Genomic DNA, 15519 nt, shown 5'->3' on the forward strand with positions numbered 1-15519 from the left:
TAGAAACCAAAAGAAAAGAGTTTAAGGAACAACTCCCTGCGTCTTTTGCGAATCCACTCGATCGAGTGGTTTTAAACTACTCGATCGAGGACTTTTGATGTTCCAGCTACTCGATCGAGTAGAGTTCTACTCGATCGAGAAGTCCCATTTATTGCTTTACTCGATCGACTGGAAGAAGTACTCGATCAACCATTTTTTCACTCGATCGAGTACAAAAAGTACTCGATCGAGCTCTTTTCTCGCGTAAGCTCTTGAATTTCGTCATTTCTTCCTTTGGAATGCGTAAAACTTCCCCAAACCTGCATAAAACATGTGCAAAAATATCCCAAAATACCAAATACGCATAGGAACAGTCTATAGTCTTAAATATACGCTAAAAACTGTCTATAAACTAATTGTCCTAATTAAAAGCATTAAAAGAAGTTCAACGGAAAATTCAAAAATTATTTATTACAAGGTGTTACACGGGGCATTTCCCCGCTCACTTCCCAATGCAATTCAGTAGCCCCTTGGAGGGCTCCTGACTGGAGGACGTCATCTCAGCAACATTGACTGTCCTCTTCAACTTCCATGAGCTTGAATTTGAATCATTTAATTCTCTAGGAGGGGAGTAGTTCACATCCACATAAGCACGAACTTTCCTCATCCTTGCTCCTCTATCACCGTCTTTGGCATCCTCACTTCCAATTTGATTGACAGCAATCGCACAACACCCTTTGACAGCTCCTTCATTGCTTTCATCTGTACCTGCAGCAAGGAAAACAGACGAACTTTCCTCCTTTTTGCTCTCAATCTGAGGCGGAGGGGTAACAATAGTAGCACAATACTCCAGATTTTCATCTGGAGTGTCAATAATAGGGTCAATAGAAGAGAGAACATTGCAAGGCTGAGCTTGCATGGGAGCCCTCCGGAACTTAGACTGATGAAAAATCAGCTCCTCGTCCCCTACCTGAAAGGTCAAAGTCTTCCCTCCGACGTCTATAACTGCACGATCAGTAGACAAAAATGGTCTCCCTAAAATAATAGGGGTGTGTGCATCTTCGGGGATGTTTAAGACAACGAAATCGACGGGAATAAAGAACCTCCCGATCTGAACAGGTACGTCTTCTACTACACCTAGTGGCCGTGATATACTACGGTCGGCCATCTGAACCGTCATGTTGGTGCAATTCAGCTTTGTCAAACCAAGTCTCTTAGCCAGAGACAACGGTAAGACACTCACGCTAGCGCCTAGATCGCATAGCGCGTTATCAATCAAATGGGTACTGATATGACACGGAATTGAAAAACTACCCGGATCTGACTGTTTGGGAGGTAACTTATTTTGAAATAGGGCTGACCCCACCTCTGTCAAAGCTACGGTCTCATTATCACTAATAGTCCTCTTACGCGATAAAATTTCTTTCATAAACTTAAGATAAGAGGGTACCTTTGTCAGCAATTCGGTGAACGGCACAGTGACTTCTAATCTTCTCAGAAGTTCGACAAATTTGCCGAATTGTTGATTAGCTTTTGTATTCTGCAGCCGCCTCGGAAGGGAACCGTGATGGGTATCTCGAGTCCCTTGTTTCTCTCTTCCAATGTGTCACCCGGAGCAAGCTCTGTATCCTTTGGACGCTTCTTACCTCTCGAACGAGGTCTTTCCGGTGATTTATCGCTTAATCGAGCACTAGCAGGCTCTCGGATAAACTTCCCGTCATCAAAACTACTCGATCGACCAATATGCCCATTCGATCGAGTAGAATCTTCAGCAATATCACTCGATCGAGTGAAAATCTCACTTGATCGAACAACTCCACTTTCCTGTTCACTCGATCGAGTAGAAAAACTACTCGATCGACCACTTTCTTCACCAAATCTGCTCGATCGACCACCATAAACAAGTCGATCGAGCACCTTCTTTGCCGTGAGCTCACTTTTTTCGACAGAACACTATTCATCATCAGTTATAGCCTTCCTCGGGTCTGATTTCAACACTTTCGGTCCCTCATATGAATGACCGCTTCTCAAATTTATAAGATTTACCGTCTCATGTGGATTCTTCTCATTTTGAGTCGGTAATTGACCTTGCTTTCTTGAGGATTTATTCATGGCTAATTGGGCAACTTGAGTTTCAAGTGCCTTTATGGACGCATCTTTCTGTTGATCACTCAGCTGAAACTGCTTTGTAAAGGCTTGCAACATAGACTTTAGCTCACCAATTTCACTCACCCCATCAGAAGATGATGCACCGTGATTAGGAGGAGTAAAGGAAGAAGGCTTCTGAAAGCCTTGTTGATTCTTGTGTGGAGGAACATATGGCTGCTGCTGGTGCGGAGGAGGTGTAGGATTGAGCACATTTTGACTAGTACATCTCAAATTGGGATGGACTGCCCCTTGATTGTTATAATAGGAACCCCCTCCTTGCCTATATTGTTGAAAGGCAAGGACTTGTTCCTTCTCCACAAGACAGCCAACAGCAGTGTGGCCATCGTTACTCCCACATCTCTCACATGAAACGGTCTCTCCTCTAGTAAGAACATGGACCGTCTGAGGCTCCCCAGCAGCTTGTAACTCCAACTTGTCAAATCTAGCATTCATGGCTTCCAGCTGAGCCACAACTTGCTTATCTACCGCATGAACTGTCCTAATCCCATCCCTCGGGTTTCCATACTCAGCACTATGATTTGCCATCTCTTCAATAAGGGACCATCCCTTATCATCATCAGTATTCTCCTGGAATCTCCCACTAGATGCCGCATCAAGTATAGCTCTGTGGTCGTCATACAGCCCATTGTAGAACTGATTAGCTATAAACCATGGGTCGAAACCATGGTGAGGAATAGACCTCACCAACTTCTTGAATCGTGACCACGCCTCATATAAACTTTCATCGGGAGCCTGTCTGAAACTGGTAATCTTAGCCCTCAGCATATTGGTGCGTTGTGGAGGGAAATATCTCTTGTAAAAGGCAAGAGCAAGAGACTCCCAATCTTTAACCCCTGAAGTTGTGCGGTCCAAGTCAGTCAGCCACTCCCTGGCTGAATCGGCTAAAGAGAAAGGAAATAAAACCTCCTTAATCTTATCTTGAGTTACCCCCTTAGTGGCGGGGATAGTAGAACAGTAGTCTATAAAGACCTCCATGTGCTTCCTTGGGTCTTCACCAGCCACGCCTCTATAGATATTTCTCTCCACCAGATTGATATAAGAAGGACGGATGTCGAATGTATTTCCATCCTCAGTCTGGAGATTGAAACCTTTCGGAATAGAGGATGCTTTAGGCACCGAATGACTGGAAAACTTAGGCATCTTTACTGTAGAAATCGGACTATCTTCTTCGAAAAGAGAGTGATGTAGCTCTGGCTCGAAAGTACTCAAGTCTTCCTTTCGTGATTTTCTCTACAGACGGAGTCTATGCTTGAATAATCTCTCTAGCTCTGAATCAGCTGAAACTAATTCAAACCTGTCTGACCAGGGCATAAACAACACTGAAAGAAAATAATAAGAACAGCCTCAAGGAATAAAAATTCCCTGAGACGGATAAAATAAACGAAGCAAAAACAGATAGGGCAATTGCCTCCCCGGCAACGACGCCAAAATTTGACACGTCTGTCGTGTACCTGTCAAAAATAAACTAACTAAACTAACTATATAGCTAGGGAAGTCAGGTCGATCTCCTCAGGGAGGCAAGATATCTGTAGAAGTCCGTCTATTTGGTCACAAATGGGGGGGGGGGGGATTGTTTGAATTGTTTTCTAAACTACGAAGTATAAAGGGAAAGAGAAATAAAGGGTAAGAGCAGTAAAGGCAAGAAATAAGTTTAAACTATCAGATAGAGAGGAACATGTCGGGAATTCGGTTCACTACGGTAGTCCAGTGACTCAGCTGTAAATGACTCAGACGAATCAATGTAAGACGGATGTGGAAAGGTCCTTTCGGTCCACTTTCTATCCTAAAATACCGCTAACTTAACTTTCATTCCCGTCCAGGTAGTCTACTGTTCATAGCAGGCTTATTTAGTCCAATCTTTCGATCTAGGATTAATTTTAGCCAGATTAAAGAAATGACTCAGAAGCGTGCACTCAACTAAGTCGATAAATACAATTAAATTGCTATGGTGACAAGATCTCACAATTAATTCATCTATTTCATTTACTACATCGTCACATTCCTACCGCAGATCCCCTAATCCCAACATGAAAGGGGTTTAGCTACTCATGTCGCTAATTAAACTATCAATACTAACAGCAGATAAATTTCCAGCATTCAACATATAAAATGTAACACCCCACGGTAATTGAAGAGGTCCAGTGATAGGCTTAAATGACTAGTGCTTAAAGGGATTGGAAGTACTACTCATATCAACAAAGTGCACATTCTTTTATGGTCATCCATGCGAAAGAACTCCAAAGTTAAGCGTGCTTGACTGGGAGTAGTCTTAGGATGGGTGACCTCCTGGGAAGGTTTCCGGGATGCGCATGAGTGAGGACAAAATGCGCTGTAAAGGACCCGTGTTGATCTGTGGGCCATGTACACAGCCTGGTGAGCTATCATAAGTAACCGCTCCCGTAAATTTGAAGACCTTTATTATATTATAAAAGTAATATTTTAATCTATTTTAGTTTTATATTAATTTATTTGAAATAAAATTTATTTGATAAAATATAATCTTATTTTATTTTGAAGAAATGTAATTATTTTTGATAGTTTAGAAATGTTTAAAAGTGATTTAAACTATATTTAAACCTTTTCCCTTGATAAAATAGATTTCGGATAAAAGTCGTAAAATTGGGATTTTCCCATTTCTTACGGTCGTTGGGTAAACGAGTTTGGATATTGGGCATATGAGTACTTAATCTTTTAGTAAAATCGTGTTTAAGAACTTTAATTTTCTCGGAAATCGCGTTCGACGAATATTTCTAATTTCCGTCGAAACGAACCAAAACGTAAACAATTGAAACTCACCCATGCACCCTCCATCCTCCATGGGTCTCCTCTTCATCTTTCATTTCCTCAATTCTCATTCTATCACTCCCTTCTCTCAAACACCAAATTCCTCTCAAAACAACCTCCTTACAATCCCTAAATCCACCATAACTTCTTCATTTCTCCACCAAATCGCATAAAAATTATATATTCGGAATCCTCTCTTCAATCCTCATCTACTAGTAAGCTTTATTTTCATTTCCCCCAAATTTTGTTTAAGACACTTTTTTTAGGGTTTCGAATTTAAGCTTAATAATTGTGTTTTTGTTGTTCTTATAGGTGAAGAATATGAAGATGAGTTAGGAGACTCATATATTGTTGAAGATGAAGAGTAATTTTGGGGTTTAGAAGCTTTCTCAAGTTATTACTTGTCTCTTTGCTAGCTTAAGGTAACTATTCTGAGTTACTCGACGATTTAATGTCACATTAGTGTTGTTTATGATGTGTTGGATGCTTATGTGATTGATAACATGTTAACTTTAATTTTCACATGAATGGTTGTTGTTAAAGTTTGTTAAATATGTTGTTTTTCACATGTTTAAGTGTTGAAACGGAATGAATATTGTTGAATGTTGCTTGAATATGTAAACTATTGATTTCCTCCCAAGTATACATGTGGAATTCCTTGTTAATTACATGTTCTTGTTCAATCGGATTGTAATGATAATATAAGATTGACTTGAGGATGAAGATTTAGTCCGTATGTGTCGTGGTAATCAGGCCTTTGCCGCAGGCTCCGGCCACCACCGCAGGCTCCGGCCACCACCGCAGGCTCCGACCGACACCGCAGGCTCCGGCCACTATCGCAGGCTGCGGTTTAGGTCTGACCAGTTTTCGTAAAATGGCCATAACTTCTTCGTTACTTGTTTGTTTGAGGCTTATGACCTACCGTTAGAACCGTAAGAGGATAAGCTATCATCTCCAATTGGTTTCACCTTATTTAGATATTTAGAACTCAAGTTATGACCGTTTGAAATTGACCCTTGTTATAGTCGAGTACTAAACTTGTTGTTATAGATTGGGTTTTGAGAGTGTCTTGTTGGGTATGCATCTTAACCTTGGCTCTAACACTTGTGTATGGTGTGTTGAGACTCTTTTATCATGGGAGTACTAATTTACCGTGATGTGGGCCAAAGTAGGCCAAGACTCTGAGCTGGGCCAATTTGACCAAATGAGTTTGGTCAAACTCGGTTTAAACCGGTCAGCCTCGATTTGACCAATGACCCGTCGCGGGACTTGGGTCGAGGGTTTGTCTTTGAGGTGAGATTGGTTGATATTGAATGTTTCATATTGATGCCTTGATATTTATGATTCAACATGTTGGTAGCTTGATGTTTTAACCATATGAGCATGATTATTATTTCACATGTTGGTTGTTGGATGCTTTGGTTGCCTTATGCTTGAGTCTTGTTTGCCTTTGGCCATTTTAGCTTATTCTCATGGATTATGATATTGATGGTTAGCTATAATTTGGTTATTGATGACATTGAGGATATGGTTGGATTGTCTGCTGAATAGACATTTATATAGCCTTTCACATGATAGAATGTTAGCATTTATGTTTGAAAGTTGGACTCTTTGCCCCTCTTATGGTTAAGTGGGTGTCCTACTTGTCTTAAGTGTTGTAGGCTAAAGCATTCAGTTGGGACTAGGTCCTAGGTGAGTGACTTCGGTCGATGTCATAGATAGGCCCTTATAGTCTTTGACGAGTGTATGTTTGCGGCTTAATAGCCTTTGTGTCTTAGCTTGGTGGGCTTATATCCAAGTTAGGGCATGACCTCCTGACGTACTCTTAGAAGTATGTGGTCAGCTTAAGTAGTAGCCAACCCTTTGGTGGACTCCTTAGGGGTACTCATGTGTGTGATCATGGGTCTTGGAAGCGGTATTTTCCGCATGTCGCTAGGTCTGCGCAGATTTAGGACTAGGGTGTTTACCTTACCTCGTGGTATAGACTCGAGTTACAGAGTGACTATTGACTGTGCTAGGAACTTATGCATGTCTCTAGATATATTGTCCTTTCTTGTTTGATGATTCTATGAATCATAGAAGGTGAGATGCAAGCCGGCTATGGTTGATAGAGTTTGAATTCCTGGATGTTATGTGATTCACATGATAGTGTAGTATGAGTCGGTCTAGTATTCACATGCTAGGACTATGTGTTGTCGTATTGTTGTTCACATGATAAGCATGATTGTCTAGCATCTATATGTTAAGGCTATGTGTTATTCATATTCATGTTCTTATGTTTACATGTTATATTAATTATGACATTTCGTGGCTGGAGGACTCGGAGTTACTCCCACCGATCGTGGCTTTCGTATTTGTATAAAATGCGATTGACTGGTAGGTGATGCATATATGGGGTACATGGACGAACTAACGAGCAAAGTAACCTTGGGACCTAGATTGGCTTTATTTTATTGTGACCCTTAAACACTTTTTATGTTATATACCTTTTAGGGACATATGTCTCCCTTTTTCATATTTGGGTTGTATAACTTTATTTCGCGACTTTAGCGATGTTTTATGTATGAGATTTATTTTAGACCTTGCATGTTTGACACCTTCCCATTTGGATATTTTTACAACAGTTCAGTTTCGTTTCGGTTTTAAAAATTACAGGTTTTTACCCAAATGAACCTATTACAAACATATCCATGCAGTTTTTATCTACAATTATGTGTTTACTTTTCCGCAATGAATGAGGGTGTCACAGTTGGTATCAGAGCATATTTGCTCCCGATGCACGTTTGTGCACCCCAATATAAATAACTTGACCTTAAAATAATAAACTTGAGAGATGGGTAGGATGGGTAGACTTAGGACCTTATGTTGTAGTCTCTTTGTGATTGCTATTTATTAGGTGCTAATTAGTGTTCTCTTTTGCAAGATGGCTCCTACAAGAAACGTTGATAATGCAATCTTACAAGCTCTTACTCAGATCCTCCAGAACCAGCAAGACATACAACAAAACCTACAAAACCAACCTCCTCCTCCTCCCCCTCCTCAGTTTCCAGAAGGTGAAAGACCCGATTCTTACACTTGGGTGGCAAGTCAGTTGACTCGAAACAAGACTCAAACTTATGGTGGTGAAGTAGACCCGGTGGCACTCACCAAATGGTTTCGTGAATTGGAGAAAAGCTTTGCCTTGTATGATGTTCGTGAAGAAGACAAAGTGAAATTGGCTTCTCATTTCCTTGTGAAAGAAGCTGATAGATGGTGGTCTATGACTAGTCCTACTTCCACTCTTGAGCCTGGCTTTGGTTGGGATCGCTTTAAGGATCTAGTTGAGGCTAGGTTCTATCCAAAAGAGCTGAAACAACAAAGGCTCAAAGAATTTATGAATTTGAAGCAAGGAAGTATTTCTGTCCAAGCCTTTACCGACAAGTTCAATGAACTTGCTCACTATGCTTCTAGACTTGTCAAAAATGAAGAAGAAAAGGCTTTCTTTTACCTTGACAAGCTTACTCCAAAGCTTAAGAGCTTGATCCGTAGGGATTCTACTTCCTTTGTCTCAATCTATGATGATGCATTATGGGCCGAGAGCTCTATTCGGGCTATTGATGAAGAGGCTCGTGCTTCTCATACTTCCCTTGGCAAGAGGCCACTCTACTCCACTTCTAGGCCTTATGTTGCTCCTTCTAGACCCTTTGTGCCTACTTCTTCCCCCTATTATCCTAACAAGAAGAGGTTTGTTCCGAGTGGACAAGCAAATCAAGGTGCTCGTGTTCTATCTCCTAGCAACGACAAAAATCCTAAGGGTCGTATGTGCTATCATTGTAAGAACCCTTTGCATCCCGGAATTCGTTGCTTTGATAAGCAAATTGTGTGTTTCTCCTGCAACAAGCCTGGACACAAGGCTAATGAGTGTCCTGAGAAGAAGACTACTACTACTCCTGCTGTTCCTGAGAGGCCGAGAGGTCGCATCTTTGTGATGAGCCGTGCTGAGGCTGAGGCACACCCAGACATAGTCACTTGTACGTTCTTAATATTTGATGTCCCTTGTTTGGTTTTATTTGATACCGGTGCTTCTTTGTCATTTATATCGATGAAATTCTCCGACAAGTTACCTCTTGAACCTTCACTTGGAGATAGTACATCAATATCTTTACCCTCCGGCGACATCTTCTCTTGTTCTTATTTTTATTCGGATGTCCCTATATCGATAGCGGGATCTATTTTACCGGCTAATCTCCTTCGATTTCCACTTGAGGAGTTTGATGTTATTTTGGGCATGGATTGGTTATCTATCTATCATGCTCGATTTGAATGTCGAGATCAAAATATTGTTCTTAAAAGCCCTTTGGGTACTCGCGTATCTTATCAAGGAGTTAGAAAGCAAACTGGTGTGAAGTTGATCTCGGACATGAAAATGGTCAATGCGTTGAAGAAGGGTCATCAAGCATTTCTATGTGTAGTGACTACTTCTAATTCTCCTTCTCTTCCTCCCTTGAAGGATGTTCCCATTGTTTGTGAATTTCCGGATGTATTTCCCGATGAATTACCCGGGATTCCTCCTGAAAGAGATGTTGAATTTTCTATTGACCTAGTTCCCGGAACCGGTTCTATTGCTAAAGCTCCTTATCGTATGGCACCTTCCGAATTGAAGGAGTTGAGAGTTCAACTTGATGACTTGATTGAGAAAGGCTTTATTAGGCCTAGTGCTTCTCCTTGGGGTTCCCCCGTCCTCTTTGTAAAGAAAAAGGATGGATCTATGCGACTTTGCATTGATTATCGTGAACTCAATCGTGTGACAATCAAGAACAAGTATCCGCTTCCACGGATTGATGATCTCTTTGACCAATTGCGTGGTGCTTCTACTTTTTCCAAGATTGACCTCCGATCGGGTTATCATCAAATTCCGGTTCGTGAGTCCGATATTCCTAAGACTGCTTTCAGCACGAGATATGGTCATTTCGAATTTAAAGTGATGCCTTTCGGATTGACTAATGCTCATGCTATCTTCATGGATCAAATGAATCGTACCTTTAGTGAGTACCTCGATAAGTGTGTGGTGGTGTTCATTGATGATATCTTGATTTTCTCAAAGAATGATGAGGAACATGCCCTACACCTCCGTGTCATCTTAGACATTCTACATCGTCAAAAGTGGTATGCTAAGTTCTCAAAATGTGAATTTTGGTTGCATCAAGTGACTTTTCTTGGACATGTCATATCCAAAGATGGTGTTATGGTAGATCCTTCTAAGATTGAGGCCGTTGTTGATTGGAAGAGTCCGAAAAATGTGACTGAGATTCGAAGCTTTCTCGGTTTGGCGGGTTATTACCGTCGATTCGTGAAAGATTTCTCTAAGTTAGCTAGACCGATGACTCAATTGTTGAAGAAGGAGTCTAAGTATGTGTGGACCGATGAGTGTGAGAATGCCTTCTTAGAGTTGAAGACTAGGTTGACTACCGCTCCGGTGTTGACCTTACCTGAGGATGGTGTGGACTACGATGTTTATTGTGATGCTTCAAAGCATGGCCTAGGTTGTGTCTTGATGCAAAACCGAAGGGTTATTGCTTATGCTTCTCGACAGCTGAGAGTTCACGAGGTGAACTATCCGACTCATGATCTTGAATTAGCCGCCGTGGTACATGCCTTGAAGACATGGAGGCATTACCTTATTGGAGTTCATTGCCGCATTTATACCGATCATAAGAGTTTGAGGTGTATCTTTACCCAGAAAGAATTGAATATGAGGCAAAGAAGATGGCTAGAGTTGGTGAATGATTATGATGCCGAGTTGATTTATCATGAAGGAAAAGCAAATGTGGTGGCCGATGCTTTGAGTAGGAAGACTAGTCACTCTTTGAGCACTATCCGTGTGTTACCTGATGAACTTACCACGGAATTTCAAAAGTTAGGGATAAGCCTTGTTGGGAAGGGCTTTGACTATCTTAGTGCCTTGAGTGCAGAACCCGACTTTTACCGTGAGATCCGTACTTGCCTACCTGAGGATGCTACTTTCAGGTCCATTCAAGCAAAAATCCAACTTGGGCAAGCTAAGGATTGTGTGGTGGATAGTGATGGATACCTTCGTTACCAAGGTAGGATGTATGTTCCGAGAGTAGCCGAGTTGAGGAAGAAGATCCTTGATGAAGCTCACCTTTCTCCTTACTCTATTCATCCTGGTGGTGACAAGATGTATAAAGACTTGAGATTGATTCGGTGGCCTAGGATGAAGATTGATGTCCTAGAGTATGTTAGCAAGTGTCTTACCCGTCGAAAGTGAAGATCGAGCATCAGAAACCCGGAGGTTTGCTACAACCTTTGGATGTTCCCCTTTGGAAGTGGGAGTCCATTTCCATGGACTTTGTGATGGCTTTACCTAAGACTGCAAGCGGAAAAGATGTTGTTTGGGTAGTTGTAGATCGATTGACCAAGTGTGCTAGATTTATACCTATCAAGGAGACATGGAACTTAGATGTCCTAGCTGGTGCCTATGTGAAGGAGATAGTACGCTACCATGGAGTGCCTAAGGATATAGTTTCAGATCGTGACCCGAGATTCTATTCCCGTTTCTGGACTGCTTTGCAAGAAGCCATGGGTAGTAAGCTGCGATGAGTACCGCTTTTCATGCCGCTACGAGATGGACGGATCGAGAGGACTATCCAGACTTTAGAGGACCTCCTCCGTGCTTTTGCTTTAGACTTCCACACTTCTTGGGAGAAGTGCTTACCTCTTGTTGAATTCTCCTACAACAATAGCTATCATACTTCTATCAAGATGTCACCTTATGAAGCTTTGTACGGTATGAAGTGCCGTAGTCCTGTTTCTTGGGATCAAGTCCAAGATGCTCATGTGTTGGGACCCGATTTGGTGACTGAGACCATCAATCAGGTTCAGATCATTCGAGAGCGTATGAAAACCGCTCAAGACCGACAGAAATCTTATGCCGATGTCCGTCGTCGACCACTTGCCTTTGAGATTGATGATCGAGTATTCCTTAAGGTGTCACCTATGAAAGGGGTGAAACGGTTTGGCGTGAAAGGAAAATTGAGTCCCAAATACATTGGACCTTTCCGTGTGCTTGAGAAGATTGGTCCCGTTGCTTACCGTTTGGAGTTGCCCCCGAATTTGAGCAAGGTTCATAATGTCTTTCATGTATCTCAGTTGAGGAAGTACATTAGTGATCCGAGCCATGTTATTCAAGAAGAAATCCCAGATTTGGAACCTAACTTGGCTTTGAAAGAAAGGCCGATCCGAATCCTCGAAAGGGCAAACAAGCAACTTAGAAACAAAGTGGTGCCCCTAGTTCGTATCCTTTGGCGTTGTGGAAATGTCGAAGAAGAAACTTGGGAGCCTGAATCCTCTATGTTAGCTAAATATCCCGAACTTTTCTCGTGAGGTGATTCTCTTTCCTTTATCTAATTCTTGTGAGTTTTAGCTATCCTTTCGAGTGTTCCTCTCCTTCTCTTAAATACTCTCCACGTTAGTAGTCCTTGCCTAGTTGTTTAAAAGTCGTAGTTAGAGTTTGGTCATAGCTAGTGGAGTTATTATCCTTATTATAGAGTTTCGAACTAAAGACTTTTGGAAATGTTTTAATGTTTTCCACTGGTCTTAACGTCAATGAGTGGTAAAGCTCGTTATTGGAGACGTCCGATAATTAGTTTTCTCATTTGTTGGTGTAAAAATATATATTTTTATGTCTTTGATTTGGAATATTGATGTTCTTGGACGGCCGACGAGGATTTTCCGTTCCATTGAAAAGACACTTATACTTCATACGTTCATATTTTGAAGATTTTGTTTACTTGATTTTAAGGAGATAGACCTACATATATACAATGTTCCTTCTTCTAAGTTTCGGGGACGAAACTTCTTAAAAGGAGGGATGTGTGTAACATCCCGTAAATTTGAAGACCTTTATTATATTATAAAAGTAATATTTTAATCTATTTTAATTTTATATTAATTTATTTGAAATAAAATTTATTTGATAAAATATAATCTTATTTTATTTTGAAGAAATGTAATTATTTTTGATAGTTTAGAAATGTTTAAAAGTGATTTAAACTATATTTAAACCTTTTCCCTTGATAAAATAGATTTCGGACAAAAGTCGTAAAATTGGGATTTTCCCATTTCTTACGGTCGTTGGGTAAACGAGTTTGGATATTGGGCATATGAGTACTTAATCTTTTAGTAAAATCGTGTTTAAGAACTTTAATTTTCTCGGAAATCGCGTTCGACGAATATTTCTAATTTCCGTCGAAACGAACCAAAACGTAAACAATTGAAACTCATCCATGCACCCTCCATCCTCCATGGGTCTCCTCTTCATCTTTCATTTCCTAAATTCTCATTCTATCACTCCCTCCTCTCAAACACCAAATTCCTCTCAAAACAACCTCCTTACAATCCCTAAATCCACCATAACTTCTTCATTTCTCCACCAAATCGCATAAAAATTATATATTCGGAATCCTCTCTTCAATCCTCATCTACTAGTAAGCTTTATTTTCATTTCCCCCAAATTTTGGTTAAGACACTTTTTTTTAGGGTTTCGAATTTAAGCTTAATAATTGTGTTTTTGTTGTTCTTATAGGTGAAGAATATGAAGATGAGTTAGGAGACTCATATATTGTTGAAGATGAAGAGTAATTTTGGGGTTTAGAAGCTTTCTCAAGTTATTACTTGTCTCTTTGCTAGCTTAAGGTAACTATTCTGAGTTACTCGACGATTTAATGTCACATTAGTGTTGTTTATGATGTGTTGGATGCTTATGTGATTGATAACATGTTAACTTTAATTTTCACATGAATGGTTGTTGTTAAAGTTTGTTAAATATGTTGTTTTTCACATGTTTAAGTGTTGAAACGGAATGAATATTGTTGAATGTTGCTTGAATATGTAAACTATTGATTTCCTCCCAAGTATACATGTGGAATTCCTTGTTAATTACATGTTCTTGTTCAATCGGATTGTAATGATAATATAAGATTGACTTGAGGATGAAGATTTAGTCCGTATGTGTCGTGGTAATCAGGCCTTTGCCGCAGCCTCCGCCACCACCGCAGCTCGCCACCACCGCAGCTCCGCCACTATCGCAGATGCGGTTTAGGTCGACCAGTTTTCGTAAAATGGCCATAACTTCTTCGTTACTTGTTTGTTTGAGGCTTATGACCTACCGTTAGAACCGTAAGAGGATAAGATATCATCTCCAATTGGTTTCACCTTATTTAGATATTTAGAACTCAAGTTATGACCGTTTGAAATTGACCCTTGTTATAGTCGAGTACTAAACTTGTTGTTATAGATTGGGTTTTGAGAGTGTCTTGTTGGGTATGCATCTTAACCTTGGCTCTAACACTTGTGTATGGTGTGTTGAGACTCTTTTATCATGGGAGTACTAATTTACCGTGATGTGGGCCAAAGTAGGCCAAGACTCTGAGCTGGGCCAATTTGACCAAATGAGTTTGGTCAAACTCGGTTTAAACCAGTCACCTCGATTTGACCAATGACCCGTCGCGGGACTTGGGTAGAGGGTTTGTCTTTGAGGTGAGATTGGTTGATATTGAATGTTTCATATTGATGCCTTGATATTTATGATTCAACATGTTGGTAGCTTGATGTTTTAACCATATGAGCATGATTATTATTTCACATGTTGGTTGTTGGATGCTTTGGTTGCCTTATGCTTGAGTCTTGTTTGCCTTTGGCCATTTTAGCTTATTCTCATGGATTATGATATTGATGGTTAGCTATAATTTGGTTATTGATGACATTGAGGATATGGTTGGATTGTCTCATTGAATAGACATGTATATAGCCTTTCACATGATAGAATGTTAGCATTTATGTTTGAAAGTTGGACTCTTTGCCCCTCTTATGGTTAAGTGGGTGTCCTACTTGTCTTAAGTGTTGTAGGCTAAAGCATTCAGTTGGGACTAAGTCCTAGGTGAGTGACTTCGGTCGATGTCATAGATAGGCCCTTATAGTCTTTGACGAGTGTATGTTTGCGGCTTAATAGCCTTTGTGTCTTAGCTTGGTGGGCTTATATCCAAGTTAGGGCATGACCTCCTGACGTACTCTTAGAAGTATGTGGTCAGCTTAAGTACTAGCCAACCCTTTGGTGGAGTCCTTAGGGGTACTCATGTGTGTGATCATGGGTCTTGGATGCGGTATTTTCTGCATGTCGCTAGGTCTGCGTAGGTTTAGGACTAGGGTGTTTACCTTACCTCGTGGTATAAACTCGAGTTACAGAGTGACTATTGACTGTACTAGGAACTTATGCCTGTCTCTAGATATATTGTCCTTTCTTGTTTGATGATTCTATGAATCATAGAAGGTGAGATGCAAGCCGGCTATGGTTGATAGAGTTTGGATTCCTGGATGTTATGTGATTCACATGATAGTGTAGTATGAGTCAGTCTAGTATTCAAATGCTAGGACTATGTGTTGTCGTATTGTTGTTCACATGATAAGCATGATTGTCTAACATCTATATGTTAAGGCTATGTGTTATTCATATTCATATTCTTATGTTTACATGTTATATTAATTATGACATTTCGTGGCTGGGAAAACTCGGAGTTACTCCCCACTGAC

General features: G+C 40.6%; 1 non-coding gene across 1 annotated transcript; it reads left to right on the forward strand.

Annotated features, from left to right (window-relative positions):
- Positions 1-2806: 2806 nt before the first annotated feature.
- Positions 2807-2913, forward strand: LOC141653998 (small nucleolar RNA R71). The gene has a single exon (XR_012547581.1). It is a non-coding gene; the product is annotated as a small nucleolar RNA R71 (small nucleolar RNA).
- Positions 2914-15519: the final 12606 nt, after the last annotated feature.

The sequence above is a fragment of the Silene latifolia genome, chromosome 4 (genome assembly GCF_048544455.1).
Source record: "Silene latifolia isolate original U9 population chromosome 4, ASM4854445v1, whole genome shotgun sequence".
Classification (NCBI taxonomy): Eukaryota; Viridiplantae; Streptophyta; class Magnoliopsida; order Caryophyllales; family Caryophyllaceae; genus Silene; species Silene latifolia.